General features: G+C 37.0%; 1 long non-coding RNA gene across 4 annotated transcripts in view; it reads left to right on the forward strand.

Annotated features, from left to right (window-relative positions):
- The window catches only part of LOC110271033, a 17607-nt gene that overhangs the window by 450 nt on the left and 2071 nt on the right, over positions 1-15086 (forward strand). The window contains exons 2-7 of one of the 4 annotated variants that reach the window (XR_002361018.1): positions 7646-7649; positions 7814-7820; positions 8338-8350; positions 8755-8756; positions 13230-13324; positions 13419-13557. This is a non-coding gene — a long non-coding RNA (uncharacterized LOC110271033). Of the gene's footprint in view, positions 1-7645; positions 7650-7813; positions 7821-8337; positions 8351-8754; positions 8757-11184; positions 11346-11817; positions 11890-13229; positions 13325-13418; positions 13651-13977; positions 14259-15086 lie in introns of those variants that run through there. The other 3 variants (XR_002361017.1, XR_002361016.1, XR_002361015.1) reach the window with 3 other exon arrangements.

A 15086-nucleotide genomic window follows, 5' to 3' on the forward strand; every position in this document is an offset into this window, starting at 1 on the left:
TGGTTAGTGGTACGAGTTGTGAAAAGTGTGATTCACAATTCGTGCACCAAGTTTTTGGCGCCGTTGCCGGGGATTGTTCGATTTTGAACAACTGACGGTTCATCCAGTTGCTTAGATTAGGAAGATTTTGTCTTTTGGGTCAGAGTCTTTTATTATTGTTCTTGTTAAAATTTTAGAATCCTTATTTTCTTTTTCAAAAATTTTTCGAAACTTTATTTTTTATTTTATTTTTATTTTTACTAATAATTGAGTTTTTCTGTTTGTGCTTAGTTTTATATTTTAAGTTTGGTGTCAATTGGATGTTTTTATTTTCTTTTAAATTTTTGAAACTGTGTTCATTGTTCTTTCTTAATCTTCAAGTTGTTCTTGTTTATTTTCCTTGTTTGATCTTTAGTTTTTCTTGTTTTGTGATTTTTCTTGTTTTTCTTGTGCATTTTCGAATTATTAGTATCTAAAAAAATTTTTTATTTATTAAATACCTTGTTAAATCACTTTAAATTTATAGCTCAATTGGCTAGAGCGTGATGCTTATGTTCTTGGTAATTGGCTATCTTCTTTTTTAAAACTTTTTCAAAATTAATTTTTCTTTGAATAAATCTTGTGTCAAACTTTAAGTTTGGTGTTTTCTTTTTGATTTTTCCTTAATTTTCAAAAATTTTGTTTTGGTTTTCTAAAAATTTTAAGTTTGGTGTTCTATCTTCATGTTCTTGTTGTTCTTGTGAGTCTTCAAAGTGTTCTTGAGTCTTCCTTGTATTTTGATCTTAAAATTTTTAAGTTTGGTATTCCTTGGTGTTTCCCTCCAAAATTTTCGAAAATAAGGAGCATTAGATCTAAAAATTTTAAGTTTTGTGTCTTTTTATTGTTTTTCTCTTTCCTCATTGAATTCAAAAATATCTTTTTCCTTTATTTTAATTGATTTTTCGAATTTTACTTTTAAAAATTCAGATTTTATTTTAAAATTTTTTATTTTATCTTATCTTAGTTTTAAAATTTCAAAATTCAAATCTTTATCAAAAATCATATCAAAAATTTTTCAAATGTTCTTAATTAAGTAATTATTTTAGTCTTAAATTTCTTGTTCCTAATTTGCGAATTCTATATTTAATTTCAAACTATTTTATTCTCTTTTCTTTTATTATTTATTCGTTCCCTTTTTACAAAAAAAATAAAAATAAAAATAAAAATATATTCTATTTGCTATTCATATCAATTTCCTTTTCTCCATCATGGATCTAAGTGGAATTGAACAGTCCAAAAGGACTCTGGGGTCATATGCCAACCCCATTACTGCTTCATATGGGAGTAGTATCTGTATACCCTCCATTGGAGTCAGTAGCTTTGAGTTGAATCCTCAACTCATTATCATGGTGCAGCAAAGTTGCCAGTATTTCGGTCTCCCTCAGGAAGAACCTACAGAATTTCTGGCACAGTTTTTACAAATTACTGACACAGTACATGATAAGGAAGTAGATCAGGATGTCTACAGATTATTACTGTTTCCATTTGCTGTAAAAGACCAAGCTAAGAGGTGGTTAAATAACTAACCTAAGGCTACCATAAGGACATGGAAACAGCTGTCAGAAAAATTCCTGAATCAATACTTTCCTCCAAAACGGATGACACAGCTAAGGCTGGACATCCAAGGCTTTAAACAAGGAGATAATGAATCTCTTTATGATGCCTGGGAGAGATACAGAGAGATGCTAAGAAAATGCCCCTTTGAAATATTTTCAGAATGGGTGCAGTTAGACATCTTCTATTATGGGCTTACAAAGAAAGCTCAAATTTCTCTAGATCACTCAGCTGGTGGATCTATACACATGAGAAAGACAATTGAAGAGGCTCAAGAGCTTATTGATACAGTTGCCAGAAATAAGCATTTGTACCTAAATAGTGAATCTTCCATGAAAGAAGAGGCTAAAACAGTAACTGCTGAACTCAGTCCTGCAGAACAAATTACTGAATTTAATCAGCAATTAGATTTTCTAACAAAACAGCTAGCCGAATTCAAGGAGATATTACAAGATACAAGAAGGGCTAATATAAACATGGAAGTACAGTTGAAGCAAACAAAACAGCAGTTATCAAAACAAATAACAAAAGAATGCCAAGCAGTTCAATTAAGAAGTGGAAAAACATTAAATACCTCACTTCAAGGCAGCAGGAAGCCAAAAAATAAACAAACTGCTATTTACGATCCCTCTGCGGACAGTAAGAGCCCAGAGAGGAATAACTCTGGCGTTCAAACGCCAGAAACAAGCAATGATTTGGCGTCAAACGCCCAATGGAAGCTCAGTTCTGGCGTTCAAACGCCAGGAACAAGTAAGGAGTTGGCACCCAACACCACTCCAGCTTCTGACTCTGGCAATCAAATGCTAGTGAGGGATCAGACACACACATGTGCTGATAACAACTCCTCTAAAAAGGCTTCTCCAACCACCTCTGTAGGAAGTAAACCTACAGGAACTAAGGTTGAGGAATACAAAGCCAAGATGCCTTATCCTCAAAAACTCCATAAGGAGGAGTAGGATAAGCAATTTGCTCGCTTTGCAGACTATCTTCGGACTCTTGAAATAAAGATTCCGTTTGCAGAGGCACTTGAGCAAATACCTTCTTATGCCAAGTTCATGAAAGAGATCTTGAGTCATAAGAAGGATTGGAGAGAAACTGAAAGAGTTCTCCTCACTGAAGAATGTAGTGCAGTCATTCTGAAAAGCTTCCCAGAAAAGCTTAAGGATTCCGGGAGCTTTCTGATACCATGCACACTAGAGGGTAATTGCACCAAGACATCTTTATGTGATCTTGGAGCAAGCATCAATCTAATACCTGCATCCACTATCAGAAAGCTTGGTTTAACTGAAGAAGTCAAACCAACCCGGATATGTCTCCAACTTGCTGATGGCTCCATTAAATACCCATTAGGTGTGATTGAAGACATGATTGTCAAGGTTGGGCCATTCGCCTTTCCCACTGACTTTGTGGTGTTGGAAATGGAAGAGCACAAGAGTGCTACTCTCATTTTAGGAAGACCTTTCCTAGCAACTGGAGAAACTCTCATTGATGTCCAAAAGGGGGAAGTAACCCTGAGAGTCAATGAGGATGAGTTTAAGTTGAATGTTATCAAAGCCATGCAGCATCCAGACACACCAAAAGACTGCATGAAAGTTGATCTTATTAACTCTTTAGTAGAAGAGATCAACATGGCTGCGAGTCTCGAATTAGAGCTGGAAGACATCTTTAAAGATGTTCAGCCTGATCTGAAGGATTCAGAGGAATTGAAAGAGCCTCTGGAAATTCCTTAGGAAGAGGAAAAACCTCCTAAACCCGAGCTCAAACCATTACCACCATCCCTGAAATATGTATTTTTAGGAGAAGGTGACACTTTTCCAGTGATCATAAGCTCTGCTTTAAATCCACTGGAAGAGGAAGCACTACTTCAAGTGCTAAGGACACACAAGACAGCTCTTGGGTGGTCCATAAGTGACCTTAAGGGCATAAGCCCAGCTAGATGCATGCACAAAATCCTATTGGAGGATAATGCTAAGCCAGTGGTTCAACCACAGAGGTGGCTAAATCCAGCCATGAAGGAAGTGGTACAAAAAGAGGTCACCAAATTACTGGAGGCTGTGATTATTTATCCTATTTCTGATAGCCCCTGGGTGAGCCCTGTTCAAGTTGTCCCCAAAAAGGGAGGTATGACAGTGGTTCATAATGAAAAGAATGAACTGGTTCCTACAAGAACAGTTACAGGGTGGCGCATGTGTATTGACTACAGAAGGCTCAATACAGCCACCAGAAAGGATCATTTTCCTTTACCATTCATAGACCAGATGCTAGAGAGACTAGCAGGTCATGAATACTACTACTTTTTGGATGGCTATTCAGGTTATAACCAAATTGCAGTAGATCCTCAGGACAAAGAGAAAACAGCTTTTACATGTCGTTCTGGAGTGTTTGCTTATAGAAGGATGCCTTTTGGTCTGTGTAATGCACATGCAACCTTTCAGAGGTGCATGCTCTCTATCTTCTCTGATATGGTAGAGAAATTTCTGGAAGTCTTCATGGATGACTTTTCAGTATTTGGAGACTCATTCAGCTCCTGTCTTGATCACCTAACACTGGTTCTGAAAAGATGCCAAGAGACTAACCTGGTTTTAAACTGGGAAAAATGTCACTTTATGGTGACTGAAGGGATTGTCCTTGGGCACAAAATTTCGAACAAGGAGATAGAGGTGGATCAAGCTAAGGTGGAAGTAATTGAAAAATTACCACCACCTGCCAATGTTAAGGCAATCAGAAGCTTTCTGGGGCATGCAGGATTCTATAGGAGGTTTATAAAGGATTTTTCAAAAATTGCAAAACCTCTGAGCAATCTGCTAGCTGCTGACACACCATTTGTGTTTGACACAGAGTGTCTGCAGGCGTTTGAAACTCTGAAAGCTAAGCTAGTCACAGCACCAGTTATTTCTGCACCAGACTGGACATTACCATTTGAACTAATGTGTGATGCCAGTGACCATGCCATTGGTGCAGTACTGGGATAGAGGCATAACAAGCTTCTGCATGTCATTTATTATGCTAGCCGCGTTTTAAATGATGCCCAGAAAAATTACACAACCACAGAAAAAGAATTACTTGCAGTGGTTTATGCCATTGGCAAGTTTAGATCATACTTGGTAGGATCAAAAGTGATTGTGTACACTGACCATGCTGCTCTTAAATATCTACTCACAAAGCAAGATTCAAAACCCAGGCTTATAAGATGGGTGTTGCTTTTGCAAGAGTTTGATATAGAAATAAGAGACAGAAAAGGGACAGAGAACCAAGTGGCTGATCATCTGTCCCGGATAGAGCCAATAGAAGGGGCATCCCCCCTCTTTTGAGATCTCTGAAACCTTTCTTGATGAGCATTTATTCACCATTCAGGAAACACCATGGTTTGCAGACATTGAAAACTATAAAGCTGCAAGGTTCATACCCAAGGAGTACAGTAGGCAACAAAAGAAAAAATTAATTACTGATGCAAAGTACTACTTGTGGGATGAACCCTATCTCTTTAAGAGATGTGCAGACGGAATAATCCGTAGGTGTGTACCTAGAGAAGAAGCACAGAAGATCTTATGGCATTGCCATGGATCACAATATGGAGGTCATTTCGGAGGTGAGCGAACAGCCACCAAGGTCCTCCAATGTGGCTTCTACTGGCCTACCCTATATAGAGATTCCTGAGAGTTTGTACGTAACTGTGACAGCTACCAAAGAGCTGGTAATTTGCCTCATGGTTACGCCATGCCTCAACAAGGGATCTTGGAGATTGAGTTGTTTGATGTATGGGGAATTGACTTCATGGGACCTTTCCCACCATCATACTCAAACACTTATATTCTGGTGGCAGTCGATTATGTATCAAAATGGGTAGAGGCCATTGCCACACCCACTAATGATACTAAGACAGTGCTGAAGTTCCTTCAGAAATATATCTTCAGCAGGTTTGGTGTCCCTAGAGTACTAATCAGTGATGGGGGCACTCACTTCTGCAACAAACAACTTTACTCTGCCATGGTCCGGTATGGGATTAGCCACAAGGTGGCCACTCCATATCACCCACAGATAAATGGGCAAGCTGAAGTCTCTAATAGAGAACTAAAAAGAATCCTGGAATGGACTGTAAGTGCCCGTAGAAAGGATTGGGCAAGAAACTTGGATGATGCTCTGTGGGCTTACAGAACAGCATTCAAGACTCCTATAGGGACCTCTCCATACCAGCTTGTGTATGGTAAGACCTGTCATCTGCCCGTGGAAATGGAACATAAGGCCTACTGGGCAACCAGATTCCTGAACTTTGATGCCAAATTAGCCGGAGAAAAAAGATTACTCTAGCTAAATGAGCTAGAGAAATTTAGACTCACTGCTTTCGAAAATGCCAAGCTTTATAAGGAGAAATAAAAAAGGTGGTATGACAGAAAGCTGTCATCAAGAATCTTTGAACCAGGACAAAAGGTTCTGTTGTTTAACTCTAGGCTCAGGCTATTCCCTGGGAAACTGAAATCCCAGTGGAGGGAACCATATGTGATTACAAGTGTATCACCATATGGTTATGTGGAGCTTCAAGACATTGATTCTGATAAGAAGTTCATTATTAATGGACAGAGAATCAAACACTATCTTGAAGGCAATATTGAGCAAGAGTGCTCAAGGCTAAGGCTAGATTAAAAAACTTAGCAAGGTCCAGCTAAAGACAATAAAGAAGCGCTTGCTGGGAGGCAACCCAGCCATTGGGAAAACTTTTTCTGTTATTTTGCCCTATTCTTGATTTTATTTGTTTATATAAAGTTCACTGTTAATAAGGTAAAGAGTCAATTGTAGAGGTTCACAGGGTTACAGAAGGATTCAGCACACAAAACAGAGAAAAAGAGCTCACTGGCAAGAAAACGTCAGTAAGAGGCACAACTGGGCGTTAAACGCCCAAAAGGAGCATCTACTGGGCATTTAACGCCAGTAATGATAGCCATCTGGGCGTTAAACGCCAGAAAGAAGCAGCTTCTGGGTGTTTAACGCCAGATTGATAGCATCCTGGGCGTTCAGAAAAACGCCCAGTGACAAAGGGGTTTCTGGCGTTTAACGCCAGCTAGAAGCAATAGCTGGGCGTTAAACGCCCAGACCAAGCACTAACTGGGCGTTAAACGCCCAAAACATGCAGCAGTTAGGCGTTTAACGCCAGGAATGTGGGGAGTAGGCAATTTCGTTTTCAATTCAATTTTTTTTCCATTTTTTATGTTTCAATTCATAATTTCTTGCACAAACATGTCACAAAGCCTAATTTCTAAAAACCCTAATTTCAAAAAAATCAAATGTATCTTTATTCATAAGCCCTTTTTCAAATCCTTTTCAAAACAAAGCTATCTCTTTTCACTCTAAAATCTTTTCAAATCATCAATATCTTTTTCAAAATTCAGATTTATCTTTTTCAAATATCTTTCATATAAAAACCCACCCTCCCTCCCTTTAAATTTGGGTTCGGCCTCCCTCCCCTTCCATCAACAATTGAACCTAGCTCTCCTTCTTTCCCTCTCCTTTCTTTTCTTTTGCTTGGGGACAAGCAAACCTCTAAGTTTGGTGTGTTTATCCATGATCACTAAGCCAATACCCACTAAGATCATGGCTCCCAAGGGAAAATAGACCGACTCAAGAGGCAAGAAGGAGAATATTCCAAAACCACTTTGGAATCAAGGGAAGTTCATAACCAAAGAACATTCAGACCATTTTTACAAAATAATGAGTCTAAGATCGGTGATCCTAGAAGTTAAATTCGATCTGAAAGAAGATGAATATCCGGAGATCCAAGAGCAAATTCGAAACAGGAGCTGGGAAGTCCTAGCTAATCCTGAAACAAAGGTGGAAAGAAACATGGTTTAGGAATTCTATGATAATCTATGGCAGACGGACAGGCAGAAAATTGCTGGAACCGCATTCTATGACTATAGAACTCTGGTCAGAGGGAAGGTTGTTCACGCTCACCCTGACAAAATAAGGGAAATCTTCAAGCTGCCTCAACTGTAAGATGACCCAGATTCCTTCAATAGGAGAATGATGAGATCAAACCTGGGATTGGACAAAATCCTAGAGGACATATGCCTCCCTGGAGCCAAGTGGACAACCAACACAAAGGGTGCCCCGAACCAACTCAAGAGAGGAGATCTCAAACCAGTTGCCAGAGGCTGGCTGGACTTCATTGGGCGCTCTATACTGCCCACCAGCAACTGCTCTGAGGTCACCATCAGAAGAGCAGTGATGATTCATTGCATTATGCTAGAAAAAAAGTAGAAGTTCATCAGCTGATTGCTTGTGCGCTCTACAAAATTGCAAACAAGAACTCCAAAGATGCCAAATTGGCTTATCCAAGCTTAGTCTCTCTGCTATGTAAAGATGCTGGAATAAAAATAGGAGTAGATAAGTATATCTCAGTTGAACAACCAATCACCAAAAAGTCTATAGAAGGACTACAAGTGCAGGACGACCCCATCAAGAGAAAAGCAGAGGAGCTCCTCCCGGAAATCCCTTAAATTGAATACTGGGAGTGCCTAGAAGCATCTGTCACCAAGTTGCAAGAAGCTGTGGATCAACTGAAGGAAGAACAGCAAAATCAAAACAGCATGCTATGCAAACTGCTTAAAGAACAAGAAGAGCAGGGGCGTGACATAAAGGAACTGAAGCGCCAGAAGCTGTCTTTTGAAGGGCCAAGGACTCCACAGGCTAAAGAGGCATCTACCTCCCAAAATAAAGGTTGTTGAGTCCTAACTCTGAGATAACCTTTTATCTATGTTAAGAGTATATGAGTATTAGAGTTAGAGTCATTTATTTTTATGTCTTTAATTTCCTGTCTTTTATTATTAAGTGTCTTCTTTTATGCCTAATTTATATTATTTTTATTAAATAATAAATAAAAATTAGAGTCTATGCCTTAAAGTCATGAATATCCTATGAATCCATCACCGTTCTTAAATAAAAAAATGTTTTAATTACAAAAGAACAAGAAGTACATGGTTTCGAATTCATCCTTGAAACTAGTTTAATTATTTTGATGTGGTGACAATACTTTTTATTTTCTGAATGAATGCTTGAACAGTGCATATGTCTTTTGAAGTTGATGTTTATGAATGTTAAATATATTGGCTCTTGAAGAATAAGGAAAAAGGAGAAATGTTATTTGATAATCTGAAAAATCATAAAAATGATTCTTGAAGCAAGAAAAAGCAGTGAATACAAAAGCTTGCAGAAAAAAAAAGAGAAAAGAAAAATGGCAAAAAAAAAGAGAAAAAGAAAAAGAAAAAGCAAGCAGAAAAAGCCAAAAGCTCTTTAAACCAAAAGCCAAGAGCAGTGCTTAGGGCCACGGCCAAGACTCATAAAGTAGCTGTGTTCAAGAATCAACATACTGAACTAGGAGAATCAATAACACTATCTAAATTCTGAGTTCCTATAGATGCCAATCATTCTGAACCTCAATGGATAAAGCGAGATGCCAAAACTATTCAAGAGGCAAAAAGTTACAAGTTCCGCTCATCTGATTGGAGCTAAGTTTCATTGATATTTTGGAATTTATAGTATATTCTCTTCTTTTTATCCTATTTGATTTTCAGTTGCTTGGGGACAAGCAACAATTTAAGTTTGGTGTTGTGATGAGCGGATAATTTATACGCTTTTTGGCACTATTTTTAGTATGTTTTCAATGTAATTTAGTTAGTTTTTATTATATTTCTATTAGTTTTTAAATAAAAATCACAATTCTGGACTTTACTATGAGTTTGTGTGTTTTTCTGTAATTTCAGGTATTTTCTGGCTGAAATTGAGGGAGTTGAGCAAAAATCTGATTCAGACTGAAAAAGGACTGCTGATGCTGTTGGATTTTGACCTCCCTGCACTCGAAATGGATTTTCTGGAGCTACAGAACTTCAAATGGCGTGTTCTCAATTGCGTTTGAAAGTAGACATCCAGGGCTTTTCAGAAATATATAATAGTTTATACTTTGCTCAAGGATAGACGACGTAAACTGGCGTTCAACGCCAGTTCCATGTTGCAGTCTAGCGTCAAACGCCAGAAACAGGTTACAAATGGGAGTTGAACGCCAGAAACAGGTTACAACCTGGCGTTCAACTCCAGAAACAGCCTAGGCATGTGAGAAGCTTAAGTCTCAGCCCCAACACATACCAAGTGGGCCCCAGAAGTGGATTTCTGCACCATCTATCATAGTTTAGTCATTTTCTGTAAACCTAGGTTACTAGTTTAGTATTTAAACAACTTTTGGAGGTCTATTTCGCACCTCATGACATTTTAGATCTGAACTTTATACTCTTTGACGGCATGAGTCTCTGAACTCCATTGTTGGGGGTGAGGAGCTCTGCTGTGTTTTGATGAATTAATGCAACTATTTCTGTTTTCTATTCAAACACGCTTGTTTCTATCTAAGATGTTTATTCGCACTTCAATATGATGGATGTGATGATCCGTGACACTCGTCATCATCCTCAACCTATGAACGCGTGCCTGACCACCACCTCCATTCTACCTTCGATTGAATGAATATCTCTTGGATTCCTTAATCAGAATCTTCGTGGTATAAGCTAGAATCCATTGGCAGCATTCTTGAGAATCCGGAAAGTCTAAACCTTGTCTGTGGTATTCCGAGTAGGATTCAGGGATTGAATGACTGTGACGAGCTTCAAACTCACAAGGGCTGGGCGTAGTGACAGACGCAAAAGGATCAATGGATCCTATTCCAGCATGAGTGGGAACCGACAGATAATTAGCCGTGCGGTGACAGTGCACCTGGACCTTTTTCACTGAGAGGACGGATGGTAGCCATTGACAACGGTGATCCACCAACACACAGCTTGCCATAGGAGGAACCTTGCGTGCGTGAAGAAGAAGACAGGGAGAAAGCAGAGATTTAGAAGACAAAGCATCTCCAAAACTGCAACATATTCTCCATTACTGTAGAACAAGTATTTAATCCATGCTCTTTTATTCTTCGCAATTCATACTGATAATTATAATTGATTTCCTGACTAAGATTTACAAGATAACCATAGATTGCTTCAAACCAACAATCTCCGTGGGATCGACCCTTACTCAGGTAAGGTATTACTTGGACGACCCAGTGCACTTGCTGGTTAGTGGTACGAGTTGTGAAAAGTGTGATTCACAATTTGTGCACCAGTTATCAAACAGAATCATTTGACTTCCAAAAATTTTGTATTCTGAAGGCTTCAATGGTCTAGTTTTGAAGTTACAGTAATATTTTGATTTTGATTTTAGCATTGGAGCGTTACTTGTTCCTTGATATTATTTTCGTGTTGACATTTTGTTTGCATTATCTAAATCCCAAGTAACTGTGTCCTACTTTTAAGATCCTATCCCAATTTATTTTTGGGAGAGTTTAGATGTACCCCTGAATTAACTGATTTGTCAGTTGTGTTATTTTCAATACTACTGCCATGAAATGTATTAAGGCCTTTGTTAATTTCTCTTTGGCTTAATTAAATATATCATCCCGTGCTTTTATATATTTCATTAAATTCATTGTATTGGCTAACTTTATATTCATTTTTTTCTTTTAATGGGTAGTTCTCTACGGAAAAATTATACAGTGGAATAGTTCATGGTGTTAAACATGTGCATTTTATATAGCTTCATATGGAAGTATAGTCATTGTTGTTTTAGTCAACACATGGTTCAATGATTAACAGAACAAGATATTTTATTCAATTTGCTTCCAGAGTTGGCGTGTTTGGAGAGTCTTGAGATTTCTTGCAGTAAAGTCACTAATTTTGGCATCAGCTTTCTAAAAGGTACTTTCTGTTTTCTTGTATTATTGTGGTATTTCAGAACAATCATGATTTTTTATTTTATAGGTTCAACCTAGAATTTTCATCTTTTTCCATGGATTTTTCTTTGTTTTCTATTTTTATGTGAATATATGGTTATAATTCTGAATGCAGTTATCAACCAATCAGTTTGTCTTTTCCGGGAAAAGATTTTAGTTATATATCCAATCTTCCTTGTGCTTCATTTCTTTGATGTAGACTTCAGTTGTATAAATCATTCATGGAAAAGTCTCTTTGTTTTTCCGTTTGTCCTTGTAATTTCTGAAGTTGAAATTATTTATGTTAGTCAGTAGGCATGTTGCAGTGTGAACTATAAACAGTACCGATATACAATACTAGCATCTCAGCTTGCCAGTTTGAACAGAATTCTTGAGTTTCATTATTTCATAATTATCTATGCTTCATTAATTTTCGATGATATCCTGGTTCATTTCAGGGTTGCAAAAGCTTTTCTTACTAAACTTGGAAGGATGCCTTGTAATAGCTGCATGCTTGGATTCTCTTGCAGGTTTAATTGCTTGATATACTTTTATGCTTATTATGTTGCTGATCTAGAAAATTGGTCGCTTTATTATATTCCCTAGAAACAATACAACTATACAACTACTAAACCTATAAACCAGCCAACATATTTAAGGATATCCTTCAGTGGTGCCATTGTGAGAATGGTTGAATTCTTGTCTTCTCTCTCTGGAAAACTTAATTTGTACAATTTGTAGAGTTGAAGTTCAACAAAAGCAAGAAAAATTTGCCATAAACAAGAATAAGAAGAGAAAAAGATGATACTTTTATTTGCAAAATAAATAACTTGAGTGGTTTATACACCCTGCTGTTTGTTATCCTCAATTATCAATACAACCTAAGATATTATCATAATGCAAGCTCAAAATTGCTTCACCAAAATTACTAATGAATGAAAGAATGATTAGAGAGAACTCAATAAAGGCAACCTCAAGCAGGAAGATCATTCTAATATTACAATGCACCCTTGAATTGTTCCAATTTGCCCTCGAACTGCAGGAAGATCAAAGAGTTCTAGCAGCAGTCCCACTGCTTCCCTCCTCTCTTCTGCATCTCTTGTTAGAGACTTCACCACTGCCTTTTGATATCTATCATTTGCTAACATAACTACATAAGTGCAAATGCTTTCAATATTGATACTTTGATTTAAAGATTTCTGCTTGCTTCAGCATTATTGCTCTTTGCCTACTTGAAGATTGTTGATCTCCTTGCTTTATTTATATATACATAATGTATTTTGATTAGTTTTCTCCCCAGTTTATTAATTTTGATCCCCTTGTCTGTTTTGATTTTGCATCTGGAATCAGGAGTACATATTTAAATTATTAGTCTCTAAAATTTGAACTATTAGTCTCTAAATTTTGAGTTAGGTAATTTAGTATTTTTAATGATGATGTTTAGGATAAAATAAATTTTTATGATACATATGTAAAATTTTAAAGTTAAAAAATAAAAGAGTTTATTTATTATATTTATGTTTATCACTCTCTCCATTATTTATTCATTTCATATGTTGAACTAAATCCTCCATACTCCATAGTATATTTAGGAGATGAAGGCAAATATATAGACCTTAATGAATAGGCTTAAAATCTCAACCAGGATTGGTATCTAGGAGATAGGTAATGGCAAAGATAGTTTCATGAGATAAATCAAAAGATAAATCATTTTGTCAAGATTACATTGCTTCAGTATATGAATTAATTTAGTACTATATTTTTTATAACTGTTGCATGTTATGTTCGAATAGGATAGAGGTTTCTTAGTGTTGCGGTTGCTGATTGTAGATTTACTTGCACTTTCTAATTATATGCTGTTTATGTGTAGGTTACGGTATTGTACTTTCATGATAAATTTACATGGGTGAAAGGACTCGGTCTCTGCACTATTCTGTTTGGTGTCAGTTTATTCAACTGGTACAAGTAAGTCATCAGTAAACTTGTCTTCCAAAATTCTTTTTCCTTTAATTCTATTATGCTTGTTTATATATTTTTTCGGTCTATTTTTCTATTTTAGATATCTGAAGCTTCAGAAGGGCCATTTTGGTGAAGGCGAGGTGGCAGTGCTTCACACAATAGATTCTGCTGGCAAATATGTTATTCTTGAGGAGATGGATGAGCAGGATATCTGAAACCTTCATAACAACATCTTCAAAGTAAGTCCCTCAGTTGGACTGTTGTTAAGTGATGCATGAAGCTATAATAACTTATTTATCTATAGATATATATAAATTGACTTCCCCTTTTTAATCATAAGATCATTAGTGCTTGTCTTGGTCATCTCAGGGCTTGAATGTTGATGTTATCAACTACTACTGCTATGTGGCAGTCATTAATACTTTGTCAATAGAGAAATGTACCACTTTTATTGTGCACCTTTCTTGTACACCTTTCGTTTTTGATATAAAAGAGGAATTTTTTTTATCTTCTCTCACTTTTTATCAATCACTTTTAATAGGTATATAAGAGAAGTGTATACTAACTACTAAGTAGTGCATATAAGATCTCTCAATTTCTATATTTGTGTAGCTCCTACGACTCGCCTGCTGACCGACTTCATGTCATGTTTTCAGCAGTTACCTCTTGATGCTTCCATTGGATTTGTGATGTGAAGATGCTTTCCAAGTTTATCAGACCGGAGGAAACAAATCGCCCGGTGATGATCAACATTTAAGCCCAATCATTCATCACTTCCATTTTAAAATTTTGTAATTGAATATCTTGTATTCTGTTAGTGTTTCATCGGTAGCACAAATTTTGGTATTCTTGACGTGAATTGTCAAGATATATTTTGTAGATTAAGGCAGCAGGGTGTAGTAGATCAAAGGTTCATTTTTGTTTTAATGTATCGAGTTACATGTTACTATTTTTTGTTCTTATGTAATAAATGTAACTCTCTGATTTTGTTCATCTAATTATGAGTCATGTTCAATCTTTGATGAGCGGATATTTTATACGCTTTTTGGGGTTAATTTCATATAGTTTTTAGTGTGTTTTAGTTAGTTTTTAGTTTATTTTCAGTAGTTTCTAGGCAAAATTCATATTTCTGGACTTTACTATGAGTTTGTGTATTTTTTTGTGATTTCAGGTATTTTCTGGCTGAAATTGAGGGAGCTGAGCAAAAATCTGATTCAGGCTGAAAAAGGACTGCTGATGTTGTTGAATTCTGACCTCCCTGAACTCAAAGTAGATTTTCTGGAGCTACAAAACTCCAAATGGCGCGCTATCAATTGCGTTGGAAAGTAGACATCCAGGGCTTTCCAGCAATATATAATAGTCCATACTTTGCTCAAGGATAAATGATGTAAACTGGCGTTCAATGCCAGTTCCATGTTGCAGTCTGGCGTCTAGCGCCAGAAACAAGTTACAAAGTGGAGTTCAACGCCAGAAACAGGTTACAACCTGGCGTTGAACGCCCAAAACAGCCCAGGCACGTGAGAAGCTTAAGCCTCAGCCCCAGCACACACCAAGTGGGCCCCAGAAGTGGATTTCTACGCTATCTATCATAGTTTACTCATTTTCTGTAAACCTAGGTCACTAGTTTAGTATTTAAACAACTTTTAGAGATTTAATTGGTATCTCATGACATTTTAGATTTGAACTTTGTACCTTTTGAAGGCATGAGTCTCTAAACTCCATTGTTGGGGGTGAGGAGCTCTGCTGTGTCTCGATGAATTAATGCAAG

Source organism: Arachis ipaensis, chromosome B04 (genome assembly GCF_000816755.2).
Source record: "Arachis ipaensis cultivar K30076 chromosome B04, Araip1.1, whole genome shotgun sequence".
NCBI classification, from domain to species: Eukaryota; Viridiplantae; Streptophyta; class Magnoliopsida; order Fabales; family Fabaceae; genus Arachis; species Arachis ipaensis.